This window comes from Panthera onca, chromosome B1 (genome assembly GCF_046562875.1).
Source record: "Panthera onca isolate mPanOnc1 chromosome B1, mPanOnc1 haplotype 2, whole genome shotgun sequence".
NCBI classification, from domain to species: Eukaryota; Metazoa; Chordata; class Mammalia; order Carnivora; family Felidae; genus Panthera; species Panthera onca.
The window spans coordinates 1,954,893-1,968,844 of NC_138342.1; the positions used below are offsets into that span (position 1 = coordinate 1,954,893).

General features: G+C 42.5%; 1 protein-coding gene across 10 annotated transcripts in view; it reads left to right on the forward strand.

The window, feature by feature from the left end:
• ADD1 (adducin 1) overlaps positions 1 to 13,952 on the forward strand; it is an 89,046-nt gene continuing 75,094 nt past the window's right edge. For 4 of the 10 annotated variants that reach the window (XM_078446348.2, XM_078446349.2, XM_081795467.1 and 1 more), the window contains exon 1: positions 3 to 215. The gene's annotated coding sequence lies outside the window, so the exon portion shown is untranslated. Of the gene's footprint in view, positions 216 to 13,952 lie in introns of all 10 variants that reach the window. The other 6 variants (XM_078446351.2, XM_081795466.1, XM_078446350.2 and 3 more) reach the window with 3 other exon arrangements.

Consider the following 13,952-nt stretch of genomic DNA (forward strand, 5'->3'; position numbering starts at 1 on the left):
TGCCGCAGGCCGCACCCAGCTCCGGCGGCGGGGGCAGCGCCAGGGGCTGAGGGGGCGGAGAGGCCGGGCCGGCCGGAGCTGCGGGCTGGGGTGAGCGCGGCGGAGAGGGGGCGGAGCCCGAGCCCCAGCCCGAGCCCCAGCCCGAGCCGGAGCCGACGAGCGGCGGCCGCACTCGGACCTGGGAGCCGGTGCGCTGCCTGCGATTCGCCCCTGAGGTGAGGCCCGCTCGCAGGGGCGGCGGCGGGGCCCAGAGCGCGGCGGAGCGGCCCGGGAGCTGCAGGCCGGGCCGCGGGGCCTGCGGCGGCGGCGGCGGCGGCGGCGGCGCCCGAGCGGCGCGGGAGGCCGGGTGGAGGCGGGCGGCCCGCGGGGGCCTCCGCGGAGCGTGGGGGGCTGCGCCGGGCGGGGCGCTGGCGGGTCTCCAGTCGGGCGCCGGGGCGCGCTGGGAGGGGTCCCCGCGGTGCGGTCGTCAGCGGTGACCGGGTGCGGAGGGGACGGCGCTCTGCACATCCCTGGCCACTCGGACTTCTCCGTGGGAGCGCCCCGGGAGCTCGCCGCGGGCTGGTTGGTGGGCGTCGGGGGTCAGCGAGGAAGAGGAGGCGCGGGACCCGGCGCTGGGTCGGCGGGTGCTCGCGACGGCCCCATCTGTGGCCTGCAGCGCCCACGGCTCGGGGCTTGGGCACGGTCGCGAGCATCCGGTGCTGCCGGTGGGCTCTGGTGTTTCCACAGACGACGGGGTGTGCCAGCCCAACCTGCCTGCACATGGGAGTTACTGAGGGGCTGGCGGTCCTCTTCCTCCCTCTCTGTGCTTGGTTTTCGTTTGTTCTGGGGAGGTTTCAGAGGGCTTCTGCCTTTAACAATAACATTTGTTGGTACCCTTGCAATTACGGCTCAGGGTGTTTTGTAGGTGATTTGTGTTCACCTCTTGCACATCTACCTTGAAGTAAATATTTTGGTTAACCTGAAACTGCTGGTGGTGTGATCATATAATTTTATGCCTAAATGACATAAGGCAACTGTTAAATTCCTAAGGATAAAAACACGTGTAATAGCTGCATGTATTGCTCGTAAGTTATTACGGAAAGATTTTTTTTTTTATACGTGTGAAAAACGCATTGAAATCTTAGTGGGGATTAGAAATAGGCTCGGTCCACTCTGTCTCCTTTGCAAAACCACAATAGAGGCCTCCAGTGAAAGCGAGTGCGTGTGGAGGAGTAAGAGTTCAGGCACCAGAGCGGGGAGGGCGTATCTGGCCGGGAGCGTGAATTGTATCAGGGTGAGATTGTAAAATTCAGCCTTCAATTAATGGGCCCATGCTAGCAATGTATGTTATTTTTTAAAATCCAAAATTTTAATACATTCCTCCAATCTGACTGTGGGGAAAGCTAGAAGAGTAAAGGCTTTTTTTTTTTTTTTTTTTTTTAAGTTTATTTATTTATTTTTTGAGAGAGAAAGAGCAAGCAGGGGAGGGGCACACAGAGAGAGAATCCCAAGCGGACTCTGCACTGTCAGCGCGGAGCCGGATGCCGAGCTTGAACTCGTGGACTGTAAGATCGTGACTTGAGCTTGGGACCGAGAGTCTGATGCTTAACTGAGCCGCCCAGGTGCCCCCGTAGAGGTGTTTTTAAAGGAAGTGAACGGTTTTGGCAGTCAGAACTGCTTTTCCGAGTTTTGGTGTGGTTTGCAGCAGGACAGCTGGTATGGTTTGTTTTTACTGCTTGTCGGTGCGTTTAGATTTCAGCCACAGAGGCTCACTGCATGCCCTGAATGTAAATTCTACCCAGTTTCCAAAAGGTGGGATAGTTTTCTCTCTGAAAGTTAATTTGTACAGCCGGCCGTTTTCTCCTTTAACTCTTTGGCATTATCTGGTACTGATAAGGTTATGTTTGGTGTTCAGCTTTGTGTTGCAGACTTTACCGTAAAGGCTGTTTCTGTAGATAATAGCTCCCAGTTAGTTCTTTCCAGTAGTGGCTGTATTGTCAGAAGAGTAAATACTGAAGTGCCTTAAAAGATACTTTAAAAAATATTGTTAAAAAAACACATATCCAACCAGTGTTAAAATTTACCTTGGTTGACTCAACTTTTAACAGTTTGACGATAAGAAAGATGTTTTTATTATATGAAACTCAAAGTATAAATTGACTTATTTATTTTACATCTTTAATTGTTCTCATGCACGTGTAGAGAGAATGGTGTAGTAATTCCCTGCTTCTGCTTACCCTTATCCAGCTTAAACAGGTGTTAATAGCCAGTCTTTTTATTTTTTTTTTAAGTTTATTATTTTTTGAGAGAGGGAGGGAGGGGCAGAGAGAGAGAGAGAGGATCCCAAGCAGGCTCCATACTGTCAGCATGGAACCCGATGCAGGATCTCTTGAACCGTGAGATCATGACCTGAGCCGAAATCAAGAGTTGGATGCTTAACCAGCTGAAGCACCCAGGCACCCCAGTCTTTTTAGAGAGAGCAGGAGTGAGGGAGGGAGAATCCCAAGCAGGCTCTGAGCTGTCAGTGCAGAGCCCAATGCCAGGCGGGGCTCCATCTCACAAACCATGAGGTCATGACCTGAGATCCAGAGTTGGACGCTTAACTGACTGAGCCACCCGGGTGCCCCTAGCCAGTCTTTATCTGTATCCCCCCAGACCCAGATTTCGTGTCATTTTAACTTAAATATTTCAGTATGTGTATTTACATATCGTTTTTAAAAAGATAAACGTAAGTACCACCATCACAGAACATGAATAATTTCTCATCCACCTTCACATACCCAACCAATGTTACAATTTTCTTGTCTTACAGTTTTTTAATAACAGTTTTAATGAGGATCCAAATGCTATTTATACATTGTGACTTGTTTTAATTTATAGGTTCCCCCTCCATCTTTTGTCTTCTTTTGTGATTTATTTGATGACACTCAGTGAGTGGTTTGTCCTGGGGAGTTATATCCAGTCTGGATTTTATTCTGTATTGTAGTTTAACTACACAGAATTGATTGTAAACCGGTAGGTAAATCAAAAGGTGTGATCAGATTCAGGATTTATTTTTGGCAAAAAAGACCTCAGTAGGATAGTAGGCAGATTATGATTAGTGGTCTTGTTAGCAACCCTCGATGCTCAATGCCTGGAGTCATTATTTTATTAGGCTTTGGAAAATGTTATTTTAATCCTATAATTTCATCATTTATTAACTGGAATGCTTCTATAAAGAGAAATGTTTCCTCTGTAATTTGGTTACCCTGAATTTTAGCTCTTTTGGGAAGAGTAGGATGAATGCTTAATTCCTCTCCATTATTTACTAGTTCTCAAAATGAGTTGGAATCCTCTATAAGTTGCCAGTGAATTGTGCATGCTTGTGTCATTGTCACCGGTGTCAATGGCGTGTCATCGGTGTCACTCACTGATACTTGATATTTGATATGGTTTGATCCATTGTAGACATTGTCTTTATTGATGCTGAGATTGTCTAATCTTTGTCCAATAGGAATCTATTCAGTCTGGCTCCTAAATCCTTTAAACAGGACTCTCAAGTCTTTGATCTTCATTCTAGTGTGACACACCCCACCAGGCTCATCTTGTACATTTCTTTCCCAAGCCCTGGAATCATCCATTTTTTCAAGGGGCCTTGGTTTCTCTTAATGAAAAACAGTGTTTAGTAATGACAGTTTGTGTCCTGGGGTAGTTCTGTGCTATTGGGTTGGGTCACTGTTTTTAGGTCTTTTCAGTGCACGGATCACAGGTCACTGTACAGAGACCTACTTAACCTTCTTGATCTTACACCTGTATCTTTTTTTCTTCCAAGAGAAACAGCTTGATTCGAACTACTCACTGTTTCATCCCACACCATACACATCTGAGTCTCAGAAGAAGAATACTAAAACTGCTATCGACTAATAAAATTTGAGTTGTTTTGCATCCCTGTGAGGGATATGAAGTCAAATTATTGTGTTTTAAAGTCACTTAAAGGGGTGCCTGGGGGGCTCAGTTGGGTGAGCATTTGACTTTTGGTTTCAGCTCAGGTCATGATCTCATGGGTTTGTGGGTTCAAGCCCCACATTGGGCTCTGCGCTGACCATGTGGAGCCTGCTTGGGATCCTCTCTCTTCCTCTCTCTCTGCCCTTTCCCCCTCCCCCCCAACAAATAAGTAAACTTAAAAAAAAAAAAAGTCGCTTAGAATAGTTACTCTGATTTTGTTACTACTCGGTGCATAGTTTTGTTTTTTTTTTCTTTCAATATTTAGGGATTGCTTTTTAAAAATTTTATTTTATAATGACGTAAAATATTAAAAGTCTTTCAAAATCAAACGTATGAAACAAGGTATAGGTAAAGAAGCTTCTTTTTGTCCCTTCATTTTCACCTATCCTCTCTTCCCTATAGATAACCTTTGTATATTTTAATTTTATGGTTATATTCATACCTCCTCTTTATTAGATGGATAGTAATATATACACATTATCTCATGGTGCTTTAAAAGGCCTCTTTTAGTTGTGGTGAAATACATATAACATAAAATTTACCATCTTAACCATTTGTAAATGTACAGTTCCTGGTATACACATTCGTGTTGTTGTGCAGCCATCACTACCGTCCATCCCAGACCTCATTCATCTTGTAGAACTAGGACTCTGTGCCCATAAGTCAATATCCCCACCTTCGCCCTTGCCCTCAGCCCATCTTCTGTTCTTTCTGTCTCTATGATTTTATCTACTCTAGATACCTCGTGTAAGTGGAATCATGCAGTATTTGTCCTTTTGTGACTGGCTGACTTCACTTAGCATAATGTCCTCCAGGTTCATCCATTTGGTGGCAGGTGGCAAGATGTCTTTCCTTTTGAAGATTGAATAATACTCCATTATGCAGATATACCACATAAGTGCTTTTTAATGAATACTTAACTTAAAAATCTTATCCATTAATTGCTTTCCCCCCCTTATACTATGAGTTAATGAGACTTCTCTGGTACATTTTAAGTTATCAGATTGGAAGGAAATACTTCTCATAGGTTTGATTTCATACTCAGAAATTCAGTTGACTAGACTTTAGTCTTTATTTGGTGGTTGACAGCTACAGATATTAAAGACTTCAGTTTTGTATCTTTCTTTTTCTTTTTAATAGCTGCCATTTCAGCTCCTCAATTACAGCAGTACTGTTTTATGTTGGTTTTTTGCAAAGTCCATTTCTGAGATAGAATCATCTAACTCATATTGACACACGAGTCCATTATTAATTGATTTGTTAACATTACATTGTAGTAATCCGTGTTTCTGGTCTTACCTATCGTTCTCTCACCTATTATCTACATACATGTTCCCTGAATTCTGAGATATTTAAGCTTTAAAGTCTAAAATATTAGGCCTATAGATTTTAAGGGGGTGAAAAACAGTTCCTATAGCTGTAGTTATTAATGCTCTTTTGCTAACATCAGTTTTGTCAATTATGCTTCCATCATGCATTCTGAACCCGTCCCGTCCCATCTCTGCTATCACCACCTGGGGCCCAGCAGCCGTCACATCTCCCTTGGACCAGCACAGCAGCCTCCGGCTGGTTTCCCTGCATCCTTCCTACCCATTTTCCACATTTCAGCCAGGGTGATTTATTCATGTAATATAAATTAGATCATGGTCTGTCTTTCTTGCAACCTTTCAAAGATTGATAAAAGTGGTTGCCTTTAGGGACAGGGAACTGTGGCTGAGAGATGGTATGGGAGGGAGAATTACTCTTCATGGGATAAGTTTATATATCTTTGGATATATGTTGTAGTTCATGTAGTTGGATTATGTACTCAGAATAAAATAAGTCATCTTACAAACAAAAACCCAGTGACTTCCCATTTATATTTAACGACATAATCCAAGTTTCTTAACATGATCTCCAAGCTCACTTTCTGTCATTCTGCTTGCTCATTTATCCTGCATTTACAGTGATTTTCCTGGAGGCCCGCTCTTCCCATTTAGGGAATCGCACATTGATCTCTTTGCTTAGAGTGAACACTTTTATACCACTCCGCATGGCCAGCTCCTTCTCTTTTAGTCCCCTGCATAAAAGTCCCTTAAAGAGACTCCCTATCCTGCCTCCCTCTTCAAGTAGGTTTCCCTATCCTGCCTCCCTCTTTCAAGTAGGTTTCCCCTGTTACTAACTCAGACATTTCTTGTGTCCTTCAATTTTAATGATTTGTTTATTTACTCATGTTTTTTTTTTTTTCCCCATAGCAAGCATACTTTATGAAGGCAGAGAGCATATTTATTTGCTGTTTAAGCTGGCTCCTTTGTGTTTTTGCTAGAACGAGTTCTGAGTCACAGACTAGACCATGACACTTCCTTTCTTAGAGCTTTTCATCAGTTCTCCCTGGGCCGTAAATCCAGAGCTCCTGGACCGGGCTTTCAAGGCTTGGCCTCTTCCCATATATATCTCCAGTTTTATCTCTTACAACACCTTGGTTTTGCTTCCCACAGTGCTCTGAGCATGGTAACCAGGCACACAGTAGGTGCCCAGTAAATATTTGTGGAATGAGTGATTTAAGATTCAGTTTCTTTAAGTCTTTGGGAAATTAAGTCACACTCTTAAGACAATGATAGCTAAAAACATAAGGTCGTGAAGCTTCAGGGAAGGCTACATAAAGAAGGTAGAGTTTAAAGTCACCCTTGAGAGCTGGGCACGGTGGGTAAAGGGGAAATATCATTCTGTGAAGGAGAAATGGGAAGTTTCTTAAGATTAGATTTTCTGTCACCACGTTTGATGGCTGTGGTTTAAACACACATGCAGGAATCCCATCTAGACCTGCTGAATTCCAACCTTGGACCAGGTGATTCAGATGTACTCCCCAGAACAGTGGTCCCCCATTCAGTGAGTGTTGAGTGGGCCCAAGACGACCATTCTGTGCAGGTGGTGTTTCTTCCACATTGGGTGTGTGTGTCATGTGAAGTGCCTCTGGATTTTCTGCTGAGGTTTGTCCTTCTCTCTGTTTAAATGATTGTTGAAAACCAGGGATGTGCTTTCAATTAGCAAGACAGAATTTCTAAAATTGAGTTTATAAACTAGAATTTTCATCTTTTTAAGTACCTGCTATAGGCCAGGCGTTGTGCTTTTATGTAATAGCTCATTTAATCCTTACAACAATCCTGTTCAGTGCTCATGAGATTATCTATGAAAACACTAAGGGAGTGTAGATGATTGCCAAGGTCAGACAGTTAGGTGGTGGAGCTGGGATTCAGACCAAGGCTGCCTGACTCCACAGACGATGCTCTTAACCACCAGGCTGTGCTGCCTTCCTTGTGTATACTCAGTCCTGACACTGTAGGCAGCTGATTATAACTGTTGGTCCTGGTCTTCCCCGTGAGAGCAAGGGCTGTGCCTCACTACTGCTGTCTTTGAGTCCAGCACAATGCCTGGCACAGAGTAGGTCCTCAGGAAATAGTTGTTGCGTTAGCGATCTTCAGTTATTTTTTAAAAGCTAAGTTGTGAGGAGTAACGTTCATGGCAGATTGTTAAAAGTGGTGTGGGTCATCTGTTCCCTTAAAGCAGTGGTTGGCAAATTCTCTGTAAAGGGCCAGATAATAGGTATTTCAGGCTTTGAGAGTTGTAGGGTCTCTGTTGCAACTGTTGAGCTCTACTGTTGTTGCAGGAAGCAGCCATAGGCAATATGCAAATGAATGTGCATGACTGTTCCAATAAAACCTTCTTTATGGACGCTGAAATCTGAATTGATTTGCATGTCTATCATCTGTTATTATTTATGTTTAATATCATTTTTTTCAACCTTTAAATATTAATCTTAACTTGTGGCCCTTATAAAAGCATCTGGCTGGGTTGGGGGTGGGGGGGGAATCATGACTTGCTGATTTCTGGCCAGGGTCTAAGTTTTATCATTAGATCGAACTAGACCTCTCTCCTGAACCAAACTGTTTTGTCTGCTAGTGGCCTGTGTTTTGTTGCATCCATTAAGGAACTGTGTATGAGAAACACTGTTCTGAAACACCATGTCATATTGGGCATAGGGCAGTTGTTGGGGGCCTGTTCCTTATAATAAGTGGAAAAAAGACTGTTGTTTGTTTTCATGAAGAAATCTGCTTTACTTTCTTTGAATAGAATTCTCCATTTTATTATTCTAGCTCTGTTCCAGAATGAACTTTTGTATTTTACGTTTTCCCTTTAATATATTTCAATTGTACTTTAATAGAAAGAGCTATTTGGAATTAGAAAGACCTGGTTACACCTCACTGTGTAATTTTCTATGCCAAATTAACCCCTTGTTTCCTGAATTGTAAAACAGGAGCTATTTCCTACTTCATTTGGCATATTTATGGGGATTAGATATAACGTAAGTGAACTGGTAGCATTATACCTGGCCCACAGGTTGCAGTAAATTCTCTTAGATGAACTCCCAGCAAATATTTATCTCCTGCCTTTTGGGTGTATGCACTAAGAAGGCAGATGTCTGGTATATTACATCTAAGAAAATGTAATCCTTGCAATTCAAAGGTGGTATTGCCATAGAAGTTTGCTACACAGAGGTGTGTAGATTTGAGCCAGAAGACTTGGAACTTGAAACCGTTGGGCTCAACCCTTTTAATTTTTACTTTTTCAAAAGGTATTGCTTCACTGTGTTTTTACTTGCAACATTTCCTGCAAGAAATCTGTCATCCTAATTTTCGTTCTTTTACGTGACATGTCCTTTTTTACGGCTGCTTTAAAAATTTTTCCCTGTTACTGGTTTTGAGCAGTCGTATTTTGATGTGCTTTGTGTACATGTTTTTGTGCTTGTGGGGTACATTGAGCTTTTTTTCTTGGATCTTTGGGTTTGTAGTGTTCATCACGTTTGGGAAAATCTTGGCCATTATTTTTCACACTTTTTTCTGTTCCTTCTCCATGTTGTCTGCTTTGAGGGCTCCAATCCCATGCATGTTACACCATTAAAAGTTATCCCACAGCTCACTGATGCCCTTTTATTCGATTGTCTTTTCTCTGTAGGTTTCATTTTGGATAGTTTTTATTACTGTATCTTCACATTCACTAATTTTTCTTCTGCAGTGTTTAATCTACCGTTAGTCTTGTTCAATGTAATTTTTCATCTTACGCATTGTAGCTTTCATCTTTATTTTTATTTTTTTACTTTTGTACATATATATTTTAAATATAATTTATTGTCAAGTTAGCTAACATACAGTGTATGTATACAGTGTGTACAGTGTGCTCTTAGCTCTTTCTCTTAAATTCCCATGATTCATTGCTTACATACAACACCCAGTGTTCATCCCGACTAGTGCCCTCCTCGGTGTCCATCACCCATTTTCTCCTCTCCCCTCCCCACCCCCCATCAGCCCTCAGTTTGTTCTCTGTATTTAAGAGTCTTATGGTTTGCCTCCCTCTCTGTTTATAACTTATTTTTCTGTTCCCTTCCCCAATGGTCTTCTGTTAACTTTCTCAAATTCTACATATGAATGAAAACATGATATCTGTCTTTCTCTGACTGAATTATTTCACTTAGTGCAATACTCTCCAGTTCCATCCACATTATTGCAAATTGCAAGATTTCATTCTTTCTCATTGCCAAGTAGTAGTCCATTGTATATATAAACCACATCTTTATCCATTCATCATTTGATGGACATTTGGGCTCTTTCCATAATTTGGCTATTGTTGATAGCACTGCTGTAAACATTGGGGTACATGCGCCCCTATGAATCAGTACTCCTAGATCCTTGTGGCTCTCATCTTTAGAAGTTCTGTTTGTATCATGGGACCCTGGGTGGCTCAGTTGGTTAAATGTCCAACTTCAGCTCAGGTTATGATTTCACAGTTTGTGAGTTCGAGCCCCACTTTAAACTCTGTGCTGGCAGCCCGGAGCCTGGAGCCTGCTTCAGATTCTGTGTCTACCACTCTCTCTGCCCCTCCCCTGCTCGTGCTCTGTCTCTGTCTCTCTCTCAAAAATAAGTAACATTAAATTAAAAAGTTCTATTTGCATCATTTTAATTTTTTATTTTATTTTATCTATTATTAAAATTTTTTAAAGTTTATTTATTTTGAGAGAGAGAGAGAGAGAGAGAGCATGAGCAGGGAGGAGCAGAGAGAGAGAGAGAGAGAGAGAGAGAGAGAGAGGGAGGGAGAGTATCCCAAGCAGACTCCATGCTCAGTGTAGAACCTGATGAGGCACTCAATCCCACAACTGTGAGATCTTGACCTGAGCCAAAATCGAGTCGGATGCTCAACTGGCTGAGCCACCCAGGTGCCCTTATTTGTATTTTTATATCTTCCAATTCTCTACTTAAGATTTTGAAAATACAGAATATAGTTTTACCAACTGTTTTAATGATCTTGTCTGCTAATTTTAACTTATCTTTCAGCTCTGGGTTAGTTTTGATTATTTTCTCAATATGGGTTATATTTTCCTGTTCTTTGCTTGTTGGGTAATTTTTTATTAGATACCAGGCCTTGTAAATTTTACATTGTTGTGTTATCAAGAGTTATTTTTTCCTATAAATATTCTTGAAGATTGTTCTGTTATGTCAGCAGCAGGACTTTAAAATTTTTCTCGGTGGAAAATTGGTGAATTGCAACATTTTCTTTTTCTTTTTATATAGGTTAAGTTCATAGCCTTCTTGAGAATCTAAATTCACTAAAAAATACCTACTTACTTGTGAACTTGTGAATCCTACATGTCGTTTTGTTTTTATTTTCCTCCACACTTTGCGAAGTTATTTTGGCAAGTAGAAGGGGTGTCCTTTTTTGAATTCCCTATTTTTTAAGGTTTTCAAAACTGAATCTAAGATTTGGTTAGTAACAGTAAATATGTTAATGCCCCCTTAGTTTGGTCAGTGCTTACTGGCAATCACATGTCTCCTTAAAATAGTTAGGAATCTTAACATAGCATAATATTAAATTTTAACAGAACTGTTTAATAGTTAATGCTTATTCTGACCTACATGCAGGAAACTTGAATTGGAAAGAATGAAGGGGAACAAGTTTAATTCATTTTACCCTTTGAGCTTTATTCCAGAAGTATCTTTTTAAACAGTTGTTATGACTAATGTACGTTGTTTCTGATAGTTGTTAGTTTATAAGTGTTCAGTGTATTTTGACAAGGCTTTTTTTTTTTTAAATGAGTTTATGCTATATAGGAAAAAGCTGGCATTTTATTTTTTTTAAATTTTTTTTTTAATGTTTATTTATTTCTGAGGCAGAGAAAGACAGAGCATGAGTGGGGGAGGGTCAGAGAGAGAGGGAGACACAGAATCAGAAGCAGGTTCCAGGCTCCGAGCTGTCAGCACAGAGCCCGATGCGGGGCTCGAACTCACAAACCGTGAGAACATGACCTGAGCTGAAGTCGGTCGCTCAACCGAGTGAGCCACCCAGGCGCCCCAAAAGCTGGCATTTTAAATACAGTAGGACTAGAGTCTGTAGGACACTTATCTTTTAACAGTGCCTTGAGAACCCTCTCTGCCAGGATAAAATAACAACAGTAATTTTTAAAAATGTTATTTTGCAAGCACATTTTCTGTTCCATGTTAACTTGTATATCAGTCCCAGCTCTTCATATATACTTACTGAGCACCTCTTACATGTTGGGTATTTTTGTAGGCACAGCAGACAGACACATTCCCCCTCTGGGGAACTTCTATTCTAGAATGAGAGATAAGGAATGAATGTTACATTAGGTAGTAGTAACTGCTGTGAAGACTGGAGGCATGGGGAAATAGAGGATGATGGCAGCAGGATCTATTTTAGATGGAGGACGGAATTGACTGAGGAGGTGACATTTGATCAGAGCTCCAATCTCTGTGTGTCTGGGAGCAGGTGTTTGGGCAGTGGGAGTGGAGCTCCATCTCACCACACGGTGTTTTTTGTTGCCTGTCGGTGGCAGATACCGACCAGGGCAGGCCACGTGGGCTAGGTGTCACAGCTAGGCCGTGAGCTCGAGGAGACGGAGCAGATGGCGAAGGTCGGTTTCTCGTATCTGCCTAATGCCTGACGCTGGGAAGTGTAGGTATGAAATGGATTTTTTGTTTTTGGAGCCCATCTAATAACAGCAACAGTGAAATTACTAATGTTACTATTATAGTAGTGTCATGATTCTATAATCGTTAAATTACAGCAGTAGCCACAGGTAATTTTTTATTGAGCACTGTGTGGGAAGTACTGTTGTTATCCCGCTTTGAAGATGAGGAAGCTGTTAAGTAACATGCCTGAGATCACACAGCCAGAAGGGTGGTTGGCACATATACCTCCTTTAGAGGTGCCTGGCTGGCTCAGTAAGTAGAGCATGCGACTTGATCTCGGGGCCATGGGTTCAGGCTCCATTGGGCATGGAGCTCACTTAAAGCAAACAAACAAGGAACAGGTTGCAGAAAATTTAATAAACTGTATGAGAAAAAAATAAGAAATAGCTACACATGGTGATATTGATCTTGCTCTGCCTTAATACGTCTCAGAGAACGCCCAACATCAGCACACAGAAATCTATTTCGTTCTCCTTAAGTCTCACGCATCCTATTTTACAAGTAGACTGTCATTTAATCACTGCTGTATTGATTGATGTTTGTTTTCTGAATCTTGCTGTTACAAAATGTTTCAGTTAGTATTCTTGCATCTCCATCTTTGGGCACTCTGAAGTATATTTATAGGGATATTCCGAGGAGTGCATTGCCTGGTCCGAGGATATTTGCGCTTTGGCTTCCATAGCTGTTTCCAAATTTTGCTTCTTAGAAGTTACACCGACTTGTCCTCCCACTAGCGGTTTGTTTCCCCCAAATAAAGTGTTTCCACATAACTAACTTACACAGTTATTGTAAGGTACCTGGTACCTAGCAGGCTGTCAGTAAATGGCTGTTACATATTACTCATGTAATTATGAACCTTTGTTTCTGAACTGTATTACCAGAAATACCGTAAGCCTAGCAACCGTTTCAGGAGGTTGGGAAAGAGAAGTTATACAACTGGCCATAGTACTTTGTGCCCCCTAGATATTGTCACCTGTATCAGAACAAATTAGCTCTGCATCCAGCCCCCAGAGGCTGATGTCATGATGGAACCCGCAGGCACGTGCAGGCTTGCACCAGGCCCCCGGCTGCCCACAGGGACAGGACTCGGTAGGTATCTATTCCTTGTGTGCCTGCACGGTGCCCTGCAGTGGCAGCTTTTGCAGTCTGCACGGGGAAGAGAAGGCCATCGCTTGAGGGGGACCTTTAGAATACCCTGTCCTGAGCACTGTGTTTGCTCTTCCCTTCTCTTACTCCGAAAGGCTCAAAGTAAATTTGCCTTATGGATTGACTTAGAATGACTTGTATCTACAATTACGGTTCTTCTCATCTGCTTGCTCTCGCTTGAAATTCCCCGCGGGGGAGATGGAGCAGTGTAGGGTTGTGAAGGAGCCCGTCTTCAGCTGGAAGGTGTGGGTTTACTGCCGGTTAACTGAGAGTGATTGAGCAGTAGGCGAAAAAGTCACTGACTGCTCCGAGCCTCAGTTTTCTCCATCACAAATGAAGCAGTTTTAAGATGCAAAAGAGAGGGGCACCTAGCTGGCTCATTCAGTGAAGCATCTGACTTTGGCTGAGGTCATGATCTCACGGTTCGTGAGTTCGAGCCCCACATCGGGCTATGTGCTGACAGCTCAGAACCTGGCGCCCGCTTCTGCTTCTGTCTCCCTCTCTGCCCCTCCCCCACTGGCACTGTCTCTCTCTCTCTCTCTCTCTCTCTCAAAAATAAATGAACATTAAAAAAAAAGATACAAAGGAGAGAATGTTATTAAAACACTTTGAAAATGCAAATGCCACGTGAAAACATCCGTCCACACAAAAGCTGGTGCACGGATGTTCACAGCAGTGTAATTCTTAATAGCTGAAAGATAGGAACAACCCCAAACGTCTGTGAACTGATAGATGATACACAAAATGTGGTATATCCATGCAGTGGAGCAGTATTTGGCAACAATAAAGAATGAAGTGTTGATACATGCTTCACATGGACGAACT